Source organism: Elaeis guineensis, chromosome 10 (genome assembly GCF_000442705.2).
Source record: "Elaeis guineensis isolate ETL-2024a chromosome 10, EG11, whole genome shotgun sequence".
Taxonomy (NCBI): domain Eukaryota; kingdom Viridiplantae; phylum Streptophyta; class Magnoliopsida; order Arecales; family Arecaceae; genus Elaeis; species Elaeis guineensis.
Window position 1 is genome coordinate 50,502,544 of NC_026002.2, and position 18,584 is coordinate 50,521,127.

Consider the following 18,584-nt stretch of genomic DNA (forward strand, 5'->3'; position numbering starts at 1 on the left):
CCAATCACAAAGATGGTGTGATAGGACTTATCTGTATATTCTTCCAACTCATGTAATGATATTTATTTTGATATGAATAAAATGAGACATTATGATTCATCATTTTAGTTACATCTTTTATATTAAAGATTATGATGAACCCTAACGATTAAGGTAATAATTTTAGGAGATATACCTGTAAGACCTAAAATCCTAAAATCATAATCTTAAATATTTCTAATCGTAGAAATATTGAGTTGGAGATCAATATTTTGGATAGACTGGCACATCCTATATATGCTCAATGGAGAGGATGACTGATCTCACAAGCCACTTATGTGGAGATACTAATACAAGAATGTGGATGCTCATTAAGGAATAAGTTCACTAAATTGATCAATCGATAGCGAATATCTCATTGAGCCTTATATGCATGTCAAACGATAATTCTCTAAGTGAGAGTTATGCATGTGGTCCTTAGACCTGAGACCACCATGGAATCTTATGTATATGAACCCATATTTCAGATCATACTCAATCATGGCATTAAGTCATGAATGGAATATTCTAGATATGATAGAGTGTGTATGAAGGTTGTGAGTAGGTAAATAAAAAATCGATCACTCCTAATAAGAGAAGATGACGTCCTATATATTCTCATCTCTAGATAACTTCAGAAGACTTTGACCAAAGTAGATGAAGATTAAATAGGAATTCTAATCCTTCATTAGAGTTATCATTAATTGATAAAAAATTAATAAGAATATGTGTTGAATTTGATATGATTTCATACTCATAAATATATTTGGGATGCAGGATGATCGAGGGACTGAATTGTACAGTAACTTACCACTAAAAGATATATTTAATATTTCTATCAAATTTTACATCTTTCAGGTAGGCATGATATATTATTAGACGTCAATCATGATATATTAAAGTGATTAATTCATGAGTCAATTAGAAAGAGTTCTAATTTGACAACTCAAGTTGATATGGGTTTGACCTAAATTGACTAGATAGAGTCTAATCTAATCAGATCAACATGTATCTGGACCTACTACTGGCTAGATATAGAATCCAATGGATCACATACATAAAAAAATTGATCAAAGAGTTATCATGGTAAAGTTGATTGGATCAATGAATCCAATTGGTTAGCCGGTGAGCATGCTAGTACATGTGGCAAACCTTAGTTCCAACTTATGGATCGAATTCAATTTGAATCTGATTTAATTTATGAACCAAATTAATTAGACATTAATTTAGATTAATCTCTGATGTGGACAGCCATTATAGGGTGCCACATGGCCCCTGTTGGGCCTTATGTGGTGCTCCCAAGGCTCAAGGAACCAAGGCTAAGGCCAAAGTCCAAAGCCCATGAAGTGGTCATGAGGTTTCTAGAGCTAGTTTGGGTTCTAAGACGAAAGGCTGTCAACCTTTCAGATCTTGAGGTTCAGAGATTTTGGACCTTGAGGGGATAACTTATATTTGGACTAAGATTGAGTCCAAGATTATGATATTGGGTCAAGTCATGGGTGTACATAGGCTTGGATGAGCACAATCTTGTATTGAGTTAGCCAAGAAAGTTTTTAGGTTGGATCACATTGATCCTGTATATAATTATACATTGTATTTGGACTCGATGAATCGAAAGGAATACAAAATTATTTTCTTCCTAACTTTCTCTCTCTTCCTTCCTCTCTCTCTGGTCTTCTCCACGTCCAAGAACTAAGAAACCTTAGGTTTCTTGGCCGCCATCCCAAAAAGGAAAGAAAGGAGGTGCTAGAAACCAGCACCCCCGCTTTGTGCATGTCCCTGTTTTGAGCGCCTCCTTTTGGCCACCCAAGAAGAGTTTCAGGTCCCATCTTTTTATTTTTTGAGGCTTCATCAAGAGTACTTTCAAGTCTCAAAAGATAGATTTCAGATCTGATGGAGAAGAGATTCAAATCATAGAAAGAAATCCTACTGACAGGATTTATAAGGCTGCTGAAATCCTAAAGGCTGTTTTGTTTTGCTTGGTTGCTGACCTTCAAGGACCTCCACAACCTAATCCTTGCTGTTTTCTGACATCCACAACCTGGGAAAGCTACTCCAATAATTGGTATCAGAGCACAGGTTGTGTAGAGAAAGAAAGAGACTCTAGAAGTTGAAGATCTTCAAAGGTTGAAATTTCAACAAGGATCCTGTCAAGGTATTTCTCAAATTCTTTGGAGCTTTGTTGTGTTTTTGGTTTGAATTTAGCCATGGGAAGTAACATCAAGATTGATTTTGAGAAGTTTGATAGGAAAGAAAAATTTTTCATGTGAAAAGTTTGGGTAGAAGATCTTTTGGTTCAAGCAAATCTAGTTCAGGTATTGGAGGACAAGCCTAAAGAAATGATGGATCATCCATGGAGGTCCCTTGCGAAGAAGACTTGTTCTGTGATTAGAGGATGTTTGACGGATGCAGCACTCTATTCGGTATTAGAGGAGAGGACCCCAAAAGGCTTATGGTCGAAGTTGCACACCATGTATATGGAAAAAAATATGTGTAACAAGCTGATATTGAAGAAGAGACTATATAGCCTTTGGATGCAGGAAGGTGGAGATGTCTTGGATCACATCCAGAAATTTGATCAGATGTGTAATGAGTTGCTGAACATCGAGGTGAAGATGGAGGAAGAAGATAAGTCATTGCTACTGCTATACTTGCTGCCCCTTTCCTATGATCCATTGGTGACAATGCTGCTCTATGGCAAGGAGACCTTGGAGTATGAAAATATGATTTCGGTGCTGCGGTCCAATGAAAAGTGAGAGAAATTGACCAAAGAAGGTGCTCCCCAAGAGGGCTTGGCCATGGAGGAGAGATCTGAAAGAGGAAGAGAAAGAGGCAAGTCAAAGGGGCGGTCAAAGTCTCAGAAGAGAAGGAGTAAGAAAGAAGTTAGGTGCTACAAGTGCAACGAGATCGGGTACTTCAAACGAGATTGCCCACAATGGAAGAACAAGAAGGGAGATAAGGGAAGATCTGATATGCTGAGTACAGTGGCTGATAGTGAGGTAGAGGATGATCTCTTGGTAGTATTAGATGGTCACAGACAAAACACAGATGTATGGATCCTGGATTCAGCCTGTTCACATCACTATATCCCAAACCGATCTTGGTTCGCTACATACACCAGGAAGGATGAAGGGAGCATGACACTTGGAGATGATTATCCATGTCGAGTTGTTGGTATTGGAAGCATTCGGATGAGGATGTTTGATAGGATGGTGCAAACTCTTACTAATGTGAAGCATGTCCCAGATCTGAAGAAGAATCTCATGTCACTTGGTTACCTGGAGCGGAGTGGCTATAGCTTTAGCAGTCATACCAAGAGTGGGATGTTGAACATCTCAAATGGAGCCATGGTAGTGATGAGAGGTAGGAGGATGAAAAATAACCTCTACAAGATGGAAGGATCTGTGGTGACTGAAGAATCTGATGTAGCAGCAGCAGCACAGGACCAGTAGAAGACTCATCGGTTGTGGCACTACCGCCTAGGCCACATGGGAGATCATGGGATGAAGGAGTTGAGCAAGCATGGTCTGATTTCAGATCTAGATAGAGATATTTCAGAGATATATGAGTCATGCCAGATGAACAAGCAGAGGAGAGTGTAGTTTGCTAGCAGTTCAGCCCGCAGTGCAGCCCCACTGGAACTAGTTCACACTGATGTGTGGGGATCGACTCCGATTTCAGTTAGAAATGGGGTAAGATACTTCTTGATCTTTATATATGATTTCTCAAGGAAGGTATGGGTCTACTTCATGAAGAAAAAATCAAAAATCTTCACCAAATTCAAGATATGAAAAGCTGAGGTGGAGAAGGAGACAGGTCAGAGCTTGAAGTGTCCGCGATCCGACAATGATGGAAAGTACACCAGTAAGGAGTTTCAAATTTTTTATGAGGAGTGTGGCATCAAAAGGCACTTCTCAGTGAGAGAAACTCCTTAGCAAAATGGGATGGCCGAGAGGATAAACAGAACCCTTATGAGAAAGGCACGATGCATGAGGCTGCAGGCAGGGCTTCCTAAGGTGTTCTAGGTTGATACAGTAGATGCAGCCTGTTATTTGATGAATCAATCACCTCACACTAAGTTAGATGGTGGTATTCTAGAGAAAAAATAGTCTGAGAGGAAGATTGGGCTGAGCCATCTAAGGGTGTTTGCGTGCACGGCATTTGTGTACATTGGTGCTGGTGAGCGGAGTAAATTGGACGTCAGGTCACGAAAGATGGTATTCTTGGGATATCCGTGAGGAGTTAAAGGACACCGACTATGGGATCTTTTGGAGAAGAAGGTTATCATTAGTAGGAATATCACCTTTGATGAAAATTTGGTTCTCCAAAGGTGAGATAGCATGGAGAAGCAGCAGGAGGTCCAGCAGGGCAGTGCTGGACAACTAACATCCTATTCCATTTTGTTACTTGTAGGTGTATCAGGAGGACTTGGTATTCAGGTGGAGCACTCTCTAAAGGTATCTCCACAAGTGGAGAGAGCTCAGATGGTTGAAAGAAGCCAGGAGATTCAGCAGGAGCAAACTAGATCTAGGACGGATATTGGGGTTGCACTGCACAAGCCTAAAAGGAACGTCAGGCAATCAGAATGATATGGCTTCAAAGAGATGGTGTCATATGCTCTGGTGATAGCGAATGGGGACCCCTACACCTACGAAGAGACTATGGAGAGCCAAGACAGAGAGAGGTGGGTCCAAGCAATGTCTGAGGAGATGCAATCTCTTTACAAGAACGAGACATGGTGATTGGTGCTGTTGCCACGAGGGAAGAAACCTATTAGTTGCAAGTGGGTTTATCAACGCAAGGAGGAGACTTCAGAGCAGGGAGGTATCAAGAATAAGGCAAGGCTAGTAGCTAAGGGATACTCCTAGAAGGAAGGCATCGACTTCAATGAGATTTTCTCTCCCATCGTCAGGCATACTTCTATCATGATGTTGCTGAGCATTATTGCAGCTCAGGACTTGGAGCTGGAGCAGATGGATGTCAAGACGGTATTTCTCCATAGGCATCTGGAGGAGAGCATCTACATGGAGCAGCCACTTGGGTTTCGAGAGTCAGGAGCAGAAGAAAAAGTCTGTTTATTACAGAAATTGCTGTACAGGCTGAAGCAGTCATCGAGATAATGGTATAAGCAATTCAATTCTTATGTGAAGAGCATTGGGCTTTTCAGGTGCAAGTATGACTCTTGTGTTTATGTTAAATCTTTGAAGGATAGATCTAGGGTGTTTCTACTCTTGTATGTGGATGACATATTTATAGCATGCAAAAGTAGGAAGGTTGTGCAGAAACTGAAGGCAGCTTTATCTTGAGAGTTTAAGATGAAGGATTTGGAGCCTATAAGCAAGATCTTAGGCATGAAAATCTTCAAAGATTGAGCCAAGAGGGTGCTGCATTTATCTCAAAAAAATTACATCAGGAAGGTCTTGGAGAGGTTCGGGATGAAGGAAGCAAAACCAACGGAGCTGCCACTCGCCGGGCACTTTAGACTCTCAAAAATGATGTCGCCACAAACTAAGGTGGAGGCTCAAGAGATGGAGAGAGTGCTATATGCCTCTGGTGTGGGAAGTCTTATATATGACATGGTGTATTGTAGGCCGGATATCACCCACGCAGTGAGCTAGATCAGCAGGTTCATGGCGCAGCCTGGCAGGGAGCACTGATGAGCACTGAAAAGGATCTTCAGGTACTTGGTGGGTACTGTTGGGGTTAGCATCTGCTATAGACAGCGAGGAGGTGCTGAGGAACTCTCCAACACATCCAAGGAGGCTCAGAGGTTGATAGGAGGGTTTGTGGATATGAATTTTGATGGAGATGTGGACACTCGACGATCGATGATAGGTTTTATATTTAGCCTATTTGGAGGTCCTGTTTCATGGAGATCATGCTTGCAACCCATCACGGCCTTATCTACAACTGAGGTAGAGTATATTGGTGTTACGGAGGCAGTAAAGGAAGCCCTATGGCTGAACATTTTGGCATTGAAGATGGACCTTACACAGGAGGCCGTCAGGGTGCACTGCAACAGTTAGAGTGCACTGTTACTTGCACAGAGCTCTGTCTACCATGCTAGGATAAAGCACATTGATATCAGGTATCATCAGATCAGAAAGCTTGTGAAAGAAAGAGAGGTAGAGCTGGTGAAGATCCACACCAAGGAGAATCCAGCAGATGCACTGACAAAGGTACTTTCATGGGACAGCTTTCGAAAATGTGTGACACTGATGTACTTGATGAACAGGATGAAGTTGGTTGAGGCCTTGGGGTATCAAGGTGAAGATTGTTAGGCCTTATGTAGTGCTCCCAAAGCTCAAGGAACCAAGGCTAAGGCCAAGGTCCAAAGCCCATGAAGTGGTCATGGGATTTTTAGGGCTAGTTTGGGCCCTAGGATGAAAGGCTGTCAGCCTTTAGGATCTTGAAGTCTAGAAATTTTGGGTCTTGAGAGGCTAACTTATATTTGGATTAGGATTAAGTCCAAGATTATAAGATTAGATCAAGTCATAGGTGTACATGGGCTTGGGTGAGCATAATCTTATATTGAGTTAGCCAAGGGAGTTTTTGGATTGGGTCACATTGACCCTGTATATAAATATACATTATATTTGGACTCGATGAATTGAAAGGAATACAAAATTATTTTCTTCCTAACTTTATCTCTATTCCTTTCTCTCTCTCTCTGGTCTTCTTCACATCCAAGAATCAAGAAACCTAGGGTTTCTTGGCCACCATCCCAAAAAGGAAAGAAAGGAGGCGCTAGAAACCAGCGCCCCCTTTTATGCATGCACCTGTTTTGAGCGCCCCCTCTTGACTGCCCAAGAAGAGTTTCAGATCCCATATTTTTATTTTTTGGAGGCTTCATCAAGAGCACTTTCAGATCTCAAAAGATAGATTTCAGATCTGATGGAGAAGGGGTTCAAATCGTAGAAAGAAATCTTGCTGACAGGATTTACAAGACTGCTTAAATCCTGAGGTTGTTTTTGTTTTGCTTGGTTACTGGCCTTCAAGGACCTCCACGACCTGATCCTTGCTATTTCTTGATATCCACAACTTGGAGAAGCTGCTCCAACAGCCCCTTTGGGTGTTGGAATGATAGAGTCCAAAGGAGACTGGACTTTATCCAAGGCTTGGCACATAATATGATAGGCGTTAAGCTTATCTTAGGGTGGAGGATTCTACAGAGTCTATCTTGAATGAATTCTTGACTTTTGTGAAACCTTATCCAGTTCTCTATTAGTGTAGCATATATTTTAGTGCATGAGGTGGCATGATCAGGCATGAAAGATGAGAGAAACTCAACGCATGCGTGCAAAAATTCTGTTTCTTGCGAAGAGACGTGAGAAGAGTCCTTCTACTTTAAGGCAGAAGGAGGCTCATCTCAAATGAATTTTAGACATTCATTTGTATTAGATAAACTCTAAAAAACCTTCTTTTATATGTGGTGAAACCAGAGATTATCTGATTTAAAAATGGGATGCCTTCTGTACCTTTCTGTGAGCACGCGTGCAAGGGAAAAAGTGGATCAGTATTTTATTTCCAAGAGTTCTTATCCAATAAGACTTTTGGTGTGATAAGCCTTTTCTTTATGTGATTGAAAATCATCGGAGATGCTTCTCATGCCCTCTCAGCAATCATATATAGGGGATGGCATCGAGAGGAGATCATTCAATTCCTACATCCCATTTTGTCTTGGCTTTAAAAGGTCTTAAGAGGTCTAGCCTAGAAGCCAAGAAGTGATCCAAATTAGGTTCAGAAAGTGGTTCGACCAAATCGATCAAATCAAGATTAACTTGGGTTTGGTGATCGAATTCAAAAGGAGAGATCTTTGAGTCAATTCCTATGTGGATCACTATTAGAGGACGAACACCTGAGCACCTAGTAGAAGCTCTGTCAAAATTTTGGATTTAGCGATACAGGTATTCTTCTATACCTTCCATAAAGTTATGAATATTTGTGTATATGATCATTACTCATCAAGAAGGTCCTAGATTAGGATTTGATAGTTTGAAATTTATTATAAAAAATTTTTAAAATTTATACTTCCGCTATGCTCATCGAACCCTATAATATTCATATCGATTTTTTATCAATCATTGATGACTCCAATGATGAAGTATTAGAAACTCTTTTTAATTTTTATCCTACTTTTGGCTAAAAAATTTTTTCTGAGTTATCTAGAGATGAGAATTCATGAAATGTAATCTTCTCTTACTAGGAGTGATCGATTTCATGTTGACTGACTCACAACCTTCATACCCACTCCATCATATTCAGAACATCTCATATATATTTTAATGCCATATCTGGATATAAATTAAAATATAAGTTCATGTGCACAAGATTTTATGGTGATCTCAGGTCTAAGAATCACTTGCATAACTTTCACTTAGAGAACTATTTTTTGACATGCAAGTGAGACTTCCATAAGATGTTCTCTATTGACGAGTCAATTCAGTGAACTCATTTCTTAATGAACAACCATATCCTTGTATTAGTGTCCCTACATAAGTGGCTAGTAAAATCAACCACCCTCTCCATCGAGCATACTTAGAATGTGCCAGCTTTTTGGAACATTAATCTCCGACTCAATACTCTCATGACCAGAAATGTTTAAGATTAAGATTTTAAGATCTTAGGTCTCACAGGCATGACTCATTCATGTCTCATAAAACTATTGTCCTAATCTTTGAGATTCATCATAATCTTAAATATAATAAGATACAGCTAAAATGATGAATCAACATCTTATTTTATTATTAAATAAAAAATATCATTATAGGAGTTGGAAGTTTTATAAAGAATAGTCCCATCGCATTACTCATGTGATTGGCTTGTAGGGCATTCTTCTTCCAATCTCCTACTTGCACTAAAGCCAATCGCTTTTGTATTTCAATCCCATGCAATCTAGATGGTGACCAAATAGTTGCTGTGGTATAGCCTTAATAAATAGGTCTGCTATATTATTTTTAGTGTCTACTCATTCAAAGACAACATCTTATCTCTTTATAATTTCTCAAATAAGGTGGAAGCATCTAAGAATGTACTTAGATATCTGATGAGGCCTTTGTTCCTTGACTTAAGCAATGACCCCAGTATTATCATAATAAACTAGCCCTGATCATTCTATTTTAAGAACCCAGTCCAAATACTGTGATGAATTTCTTCATTCAGACAGCTTCGTTGGTGGCTTTAATAATAGCAATATATTTTGACTTTATGGCTGAGTCAAATACAGTCTGTTGTTTGAAACTCTTTCAACTTACTGCTCCACTATTTAGGATAAATATATATCTTGAATTTGACTTGCTATCATCAGGGTCAAATTAAAAATTAGAATCTATATATCCTTCTAGTTTCAACTCTGATCCTCATTCATATATGAGAAAAATATCTTTAGTCCTCCTTAGGTACTTAAGAATATTTTTCATAGCTTTCCAATGATCCTCCTCTGGATCAGCCTGAAATCTATTAGCTATGCCTAAAGCATAAGCTACATTAAGCCTAGTATATAGCATGGCGTATATTATTGATCCCATAGCCAAAGCATAAGGGATTTCACTCATTCTCTTCCTCTCCTCTGGTGCCTTAGGACACATTTTCTTGGAGAGACGTATGCCATGACTTACAAGCAGATAACCTCTTTTACTTACCTCTATGTTAAACTTTTTCAACACAAGATCTATGTACCATGACTGGGACAAACCTATCATCCTCTTAAATCTATGTCTATAGATTTTTATACCCAATATATAGGATGCTTCACCCAAATCTTTCATGAAAATCTTATTCGATAGTCAAGTCTTGATTGATTGTAATATTTGGATATCATTCCCAATAAGTAGTATATCATTGATATACAGAACTAAGAAGATAATAGCACTTCCACTTATCTTTTATACATACATGGTTCATCCTCATTTTTTATGAAGTCAAGCTCTTTGACTGTCATATCAAATTGAATGTCCCAACTCCTCAAAATCTGCTTCAATCTATAGATTGATTTCTTCAGCTTGCATACTTAATTTGTCCTCTCACTTGAGATAAATATCTCTGGCTGAGTCATGTAGATCTGTTCTTCAAAATTACCATTGAGGAAGGCGGTCTTGACATCTATCTACCAGATCTCATAGTCGTAGTATGCAGCTATAGCAAGCAAAATCTGAATGGACTTGAGCATAGCTACTGATGAGAAGATTTCATCATAGTCAATTCTTTATCTTTGTCTGAAACCCTTCACCACCAACCTAGCTTTGTAAGTTTTCACTTGGCTATCTACTCCGATCTTCTTCTTGAAGATCCACTTGCATCCTATTGTGGTCATATCCTTAGATGCATCAACCAAGATCCACACTTGGTTAGTGTACATAGAGTCAATTTCGGATTTCATGACTTCTAAACATCTGTTTGAGTCTCTACTCATGACAGCTTACGAATAGATCAAAAGATAATCATCTTAAATGATGTTGATCGTATTGTCATTCTCAATGATAAAATCATATCTCAAAAGTACTTGACGCACTCTATTTGACCTTCAGAGAGGAGGTGTGCATTGTGGATATACATCATCCTTGGATACTTCTGGTTGAGGATCTTCTTGTGGTCCAACCATAAATATTTCTGGATTGGTTTGTAGGTTCTGAACTTCTCTAAGTTTAATATTCTTCCCACTACCTCTTTCTTGAATGAATTCATTTTCTAAGAAAATGGTATGCCTACTAAGAAATATCTTTTATTCAATAAGATGGTAGAAGTAGTATCCTTTTATTTCTTTAAGATACCCTACAAATCTATACTTGTCTGATCTAGCATTTAGCTTATATCCAAAGATATTTTTGACAAAAGTAGGACAGCCCCAGATCTTAAGATATTTAAGATTAGGCATCTATCCCTTCCATATCTCATATGGAGTATTAGTAACAAACTTCGAAGGTACCTTATTTAATATATATGTGGCAGTCTTTCGGGCATATCTCCAAAATGATATTAGAAGATCTATAAAGTACATCATGAACCGCACTATATCCATCAAAGTATGATTTTTTCTTTCTGCTATACCATTTAGCTGTGGTGCATAAGAAGGTGTTTACTCAGAGAGAATACCTTTATTCTTAAGATGATCAAAAATTTTACTGGATAAGTATTCTTCTCCTCAATCAGATTGAAGAATTTTGTTACTTTTTTTAGTTAGTTTTTCAACCATACTTTGATACTTCTTGAACTTATCAAAGGCTTCAAATTTATGTTTCATAAAATACATATTTTCAAATCTCGATAGATTATCCGTAAAGATAATAAAATAGGAGTATCCTCTTCTAGCCTGAGTTGTCATCGATCTACATACATCTGAATGCACTAGGGCTAACAACTCCTTTGCCCTCTCTCCATGTCTAGAGAATGGAGTCTTGATCATCTTATCCATGAGATAAAATTCATAAGTTTTCAATGATTCATAATCATATGAGTCAAAGAACTCTTCTTTGTATAACTTATTTATTTTTGACTCACTAATATAACCAAGATGGTAATATTAGAGATATGTGATATTTATATTTTTTCTCTTTCTTTTCATATTTTCTATCAATATGAAAAATATTTTCATTGAGTGCTAGAATTAAAAGATTGTTATCAATATAACTCTTGCCATAATATTCATTAGAAAACAAAATAGAGCAATGATTGTCCATTAACTTTGTTTTATAACCTTATTTTAATAAAAAAGTTATAGAAATAATACTTTTAATGACCTTAGACATATAATAATAGTTTTAATTTTAAAGTCTTATCCGAAGGTAAATTAAGCAGACAGATTTTCACAGTCTCTGCGCTAACAGACTCTCCACTCACATCGAAAAGCTCGAGGTCACCTCCTTTTAGCCCTTTGATATTTTGTAGTCACTGCAATGAATTGCAAATATGCGACCCATAGGCAGTATCCAATATCCAAGTATCAGATTTTGAGGTACTCAATGAAAAATAGATTTGTATCATATATACACCTTTTGGTGAAACACTTGCACCCTACTTCAAGCTTATAAGATAATCATTGTAATTATTCTTCTAATGTTCTAACTTATCACAAAAATAATAGGTAATATCCATAGGGACATTCTTTGCCTTCTTATTATTACTGACCAAACCAGGATAAAAAATTTTCAGAAGATCGGAGACCTTCTCTGGTGCAAATCTAATTTGCAAGTCCCTCAACCAGTCTACATTGTTTGAACCGATCAATATATTTTTATCTATGATTTCATGCAGTAAAAATTAAGAAGCCATAATAAAGAATTAAATCTATATAAATTAAGAATAATAGTATAAGCAGACCACTCATGATGACTTGTATAATTAGATGAGATTTTTTATTCTAGTTATTACTCTCACTATTTTATCATATATCATAGCCCTCTCTATGGTAGATGAAAAATTTCTAAACTGATTTCTTAGTGAGGTTGAGATCCTTAATTCCTTAAAGAAGCTTTATGGATAGTACAACAAACTCTTGTGAGTTCAAAAGTAGAAAAATCTATCCAATTATATTTCATATAATTTTTAAAATAATTTTTACTTCTAAAAATACTCATAGTCTTGTGGATATCACAACAAACTATAGTTTTTTTAGTTAAGTCAGACCCTTCATTTCTAAACAGTCATATCTGAAAAAAAGCTGCCCTTGTGGATACCACAACAATGCAACATATCCAAATATATCATAAAGTATTTAATATATACTAAGATAGCTAGGGTGTATCTAAAAATTTTTTATAACAACTTAAAAAAGGTTAGATCTTTATCTGATATGCAAGAAAATTTGAATCAAATCTCAAATATTCTGAATCCAAAGACTCACATAGGTTAGAATCCACAAATCCTCTACTTCACGCGCATGTCAAACTTCGTAAGAAAGCAGGATGAAGCTTCGGATTGAAGCACCTTTACAAGGCAACAAGGAAGGGGAGAGAGCCCCTGGTGTGATGCCTCACACCAGCAAGAGGGGATGCCAAAAGTCCTTCACACCAAGGAAAAGTGGGTGCCAAAAGGAGAACATGCCAAGGGGATGCTGTTGGAAATTATGTTCCAAAGTCAATCATCAGTCTGTTGACGGTTGTGCGTATCATTATAATTATATATGAATTATTAAATTAATAAATATTATTTGATTTTCTCATCACTATGTACATTATTGAAAAATATATCCTAAAGTCAATCATCGAGGCTATAGATGATTGTGCTCCATATAAGTATATGAATTATAAAATGATAAATGTTATCTGGCAAATTTATTATAAGGAATATATCTTCTAAAATAGAACTCATATGTTATGATGAAGTCCTTAAAACTATTTTCAAAATGATAAAGGAGGATTTATCATATGGTTCTTAAATTCTGCTCACGACCAAATGATACAATTATCATAAGAATGATAATTATATCAAATATAGCTCATTGTATGCCATTTTAGTTGGTTGTCTTCTTAACCAAGATGTGTGGTGACACGGGTATGACATACGGATGATATGTAAGAGTATATTTCACTGAGCATGATCACTTTTGGAGCACTCTGCTATCAAGGGTTACTCTAATAGGATATGAGTATATGTGTCTCTCGGACTGGAGGCTGTCTTGGCGACTTGTAAACAACTCACTGTACTTTGATGTCGGACTATCCAAATTTTTAATTTGATGATGAAAGATTTCTGGGTACAGTCAAGTACTTGTGAAGTCTGAGTGTGAGTTAAGATGGGATTGACCGCTCCAAGCAAAATTAGAGATGATGCATTATTGTGTTTCAATTCAGTAAAACTTTGACCAAAGTAGTCCTAGTGAAGAGTCACAGAATTTTTGAGGTTGAGACACAATGTGGATCACTTTTCTTTGGTTGACAATTTAATCCAAAATCATCTTTGAGCATCGAGTGTCAAAAGGATGAATTATACGGTAACTATATCTACATAAATTTTAGAGTGTTGCTAGGCATATATTCGACCTATCCAGATATTGGGTCCTATTGCTAGATAATTACATCGATTAGTACAGGAATTGTTCTTATGCTACTGACTTAGGTTTGAAGCTATAGGGTCACACACATAGAAGTACTTGTCTAATCAAATAATTGATCGACGATTATGAATCATTGAAGGGTTTAATTATCAATTTGATTGATGATTAATTCTATGCAAAGATTATAATAAATTATTTAGTAATAAATAATAAATTAGAAGAATAATTAATTAATAATATGCTTGTTAATTGCTCAATTTGATTGAGCAATGAAGATTGGATTAGTTCTAATTGAATTAGATTCAATTAGATTGACTTTAGATTGATTGGATGCAGTCTTATTGAATAATAGGACTTGTTCTAATTGATCTCAGGGATGTATGAATATGATTCAATTATTTTTATTTAGGCTTTAGATTGATTGGATGCAGTCCTATTGAATAATAGGACTTATTTTAATTAATCTTAGAGATCCAAAATCAAATTAACGGGATTAGTTTGATATAAGCTTTAATTGGATCAAACCTTATTGGATAATAGACTTGATTGGATCAAGTCCTATTATTTATGACATGACCTTAAATCCAAGAATCAATCCCTAGATCAATAGAATTTTAATCTAACTAATTCTCCAATTAGATTGGGGTCTAATTGGATTTATAATTGGGATAGGACCTAATTAGTTAGTTTGTTATAACTAATTCTTAAGTTAGTTAGGATTGGATTCAAAAATTAGTTAGAATTTGATCAAGATCTTGAATCCTATTGGGAATAGGACTCAACCCAACCAACCCATGTGATATAAGAAACTCCACACCACCACATCTCTTCATGTTGAAAAAAGAGATCCTACACCCTAAAAGAGATGTGCACCTCCTTATTTCTTTTGTGAGAAAGAAGAGCATCTCTCCTTCTTTTCTTGTCGCCAAAACAAGGAGGGGACGTCCAAGAGTTGGATGCCCCAATATCCACACACCAACCCCTCCTCTCCTTCCTATCTTGGTATGTTTTTGAGATCCCTTCTTACTGATTTTTGGGTATCAAAAATAGGCTTCTCTACTGGTTATACAGTAGAAAATTGAAGAAGAAAAGTTCTTCCCAACAAGAGAAAGACAAGGAAGAAGATGGGTCTTCTTTCTTGTGCGCAGCCTTGAAGAAGTTCTTCTTTCAGATTTTTTTTAAATTTTTTTTAGATAAAAATAAGATGAAATTTAATTTTTAATATATAAATTTAGAAAATAAATATCAAAAAAAATTGATTAGGATTTGGAGCTTCTTGAAGTTTTAGATCAAGGAAGAAGATGGATCTTTTTTTTTGTGCGCAGCCTTGAAGAAGGAGTTCTTCTTTCAAATTTTTTTTTTTTATTTTTTTTAAGATAAAAATTAGATTAAATCTAATTTCTAACATAAAAATTTAGAGAATAAATATTAAAAAAATTTGATTAGATGTTTGGGAGTCTTTAGAGTTCTAGATCAAGTAAAAAAAGAGAGAAGAAGAGAGAAAATCGATTCTTCTGTTGGATCCCTCTTTTAATTTTTTTAGATCTCAAAATTTTATATAATTTTTAGTATAAAAAATTAGATTAGATCTAATTTTTATCAAAAAAAATTATAGATGAAAAGTTCTTCTTAAGAGTGTGAAAGGAAGAGAGAAAGATTCTCTCTTATGCATGAAAAATTGAGAAGAAAGGGTTCTTCTCTTGATCTCTATTATAGAGATCAGATGCATGGATCCAGAAAGAAAAGGAGAAGGTCTCCTTATTCTTTATTTTTATTATTTTTCTCTCAAATTAGCTAATGAATGGTGTCTTCACGAGTTAGCACTCTCAAGGAGATCGATCAGCTCAAAGACTTCGTATGGATATCCGTAGAGGTCGGATATGTGTGCAACTATCAAGCATCATGAAGAATCATCTATCATGAATTTTGGATGCAATGATCTGCTATCCATGCTTAGGTATGAAGTTTTGTATTCAATTAATATTTAGATATGATCTAAATATAGATTAGATATGTTCTGTACTTACTGAATTTTAGATTTCAGATGTGCATACATACATATTAGTTCATGTCATAGATCCTCTATGGTGAGTTAGATTTGATCTATGCATGCATTATAGATTAAATTATTTAATCTATATATGTTCCACTATAAAAAAATTTAAAATGCATGCACATCACCCACCACGCTTCCCTTCAAATGGTATCTGAGTCAGGTTCGTTATAACACGAACATATATGCATATAAAGTTGAAATCTAGATTTAACAATGTATGAGATATGTTATGATCTAATTTTATTTATGATCTAATGTAAAATTAGATCTCATACAATTTAGATTTGATGTAAACTTTTGCATATATGATATGTGAATAAGATTAGATGTTCTAAGTAGCAAAGTATTCGGATGGGATAATCATCAGGCTGTCTGGTCATAGGAGCAAGTAAGATTAAATGATCATTTTTTTCCATTCAATGGGGTGCTTTTCATAACATATAGGGATGCCATTATGAGGTCCCATGAAAAAGAAAATGAAAAGAGAAAACTTACTTTCTTGCAAAATCCTAGATCTTGAAACCCTAGGTGTTGTTGTATGTAATACAAGTTGCGAAGAAACTAGTTACATCTAATCTTGATTCATCAAAATTGCTTTGATTGAAAATCATGAAAATTTAGATTTGATCTAAAAGATTTTATGATTTAATGTAAAAGATTTACATAAAAAATTATTTCATAACTTTAACCCATGTTGATGCTATACTTAATTAAGAATTAAAAAATATATTTTAGATCTAAAATTATGATTAAAGATTTAATAACATTGCATAAAATATGGGGCATGGGATAACTCAAATCAGGTCTTTTTAATTGATTTAGACCTAAGGTTAGAATCAAAGACTTAATAGACTAAAAAGAGTAGTTGATCCAATCTAACCAATAGTTAATTTAGATTAGATCAAGGATACTCTAGATCAAAAATAATAGTTGTAGTTTGATACGATCAAGATGCTGTCATTAAGACACCGTGATTATCAATCAAATTTTGACTTCAATAAAAATTAAAAATATGTAGAAAGTAGTGAGTCGGGTCGAATCCATAGAGAAAGCAGGATTTTGATTTGAAATCTTTGATTTTACAAAAAGAAAATAAAATTTTGGAGAAAGCAATTTAAGTCAGAAATAAAAATTAAAAGTTCAAAAAATAAATCGGGTACTAAGATCTACTAACTAGATCCTAGCATCTACTTGCAATAAAAATAAATAATAAAAATTTAAAAAGTATAAAAATAAATTGGTACTAAGATCTACTAATTAGATCCTAGCATCTACGTGCAAAAAATAAAAGACAGAAATTTAAAGTGCAGAAAAATAAATTTTATATTAATTGAAATTGAAATTCAAGTACAAGAAATTTAAAAGAAATAATAAAATAAAATAAAATAAAAACTGTAACAAGGATCTGAAGTTGATCAGTCAAACCTCATCGGGAAGATGGTTGATGACCTCTCCATCTTTCGTCGTACTCCGTAGAGCGAACCAGCTTTTCTCCTTCTTTTCCTTAGGTCCCTAAAGCTATTTTATTTTTTTTTTTCTATCTTTTTTTACACACTCTACTCAATTTTTCTGCTCCTAAAGCTTATTTTCGAACTCCCTATTTATAGATAAATTTTTTATAATTTTTTGGTAGGAAAAGGAGTCCTAAAATCCTTAGAAATCGTATAAATCTCCTTAGAAATATTCCTGACCGTCAGATCAGTTTCGGACCGCCCAGATCTGCTAAAAAATCAGAGTTATAATCCTTATCAGGGTCGGATCAAATGTCAGCCATCCGATTTGGGTTCTGATAAAGTTCTGACCGTCGGATCATGCAAAAGAGTCCTTAACACAGTCGGAAGCGATAACAGCCATTGGATCGCGTGATGGATTGCTTCTGGGCCGTTGGATCACGCAAAAAAGTCCTATTCAAAGTCGGCAATGAGTCTGAACCATCAGATCTGGGTCGGATTGAATCTCAGCTATTAGATCATGCTTAAGATCTTATTCTCACTGTGAACTGTGCCTGTGGACCGTGTAACTATTCCTGTGGACCGTGCCCTGGCTCTGTGGACCGACCGACCGGTCCACCGTACACCGAAGGCTATTTTTTTTATTTTTTTAGGATATTTTAGCTCCATTTTTGCTCTGATTTTCTCCTGAAAAATTGAAAAAAATATGCATTAAATTCTTCAAAAATTTTTATTCATTTTGATACTTAAATTACTCAATTAAATTAACATCTATTTTTTTATAAATATATCTAATTTTATATTTTTTTTAAAATCACTTTATTTTTTAGAAAAATTCAATAAATTCATGAAATTAAGATTTTTAAGAAGATGTTAGCAGCATAAATTACCAAAAATACCTCCAATAAATATAAAAATATACTACTTATCACACTCTCCAACTTGAACTTTGCTCGTCCTCGAGTAAAAAAAGAATTTAGAATTAAGTATCGTTTAACTTAAAGTTTCGAATTTTACCAAATAATTTTCAAAAGACCATTGATATTCAGTAGAGTGTAAATGAGATATA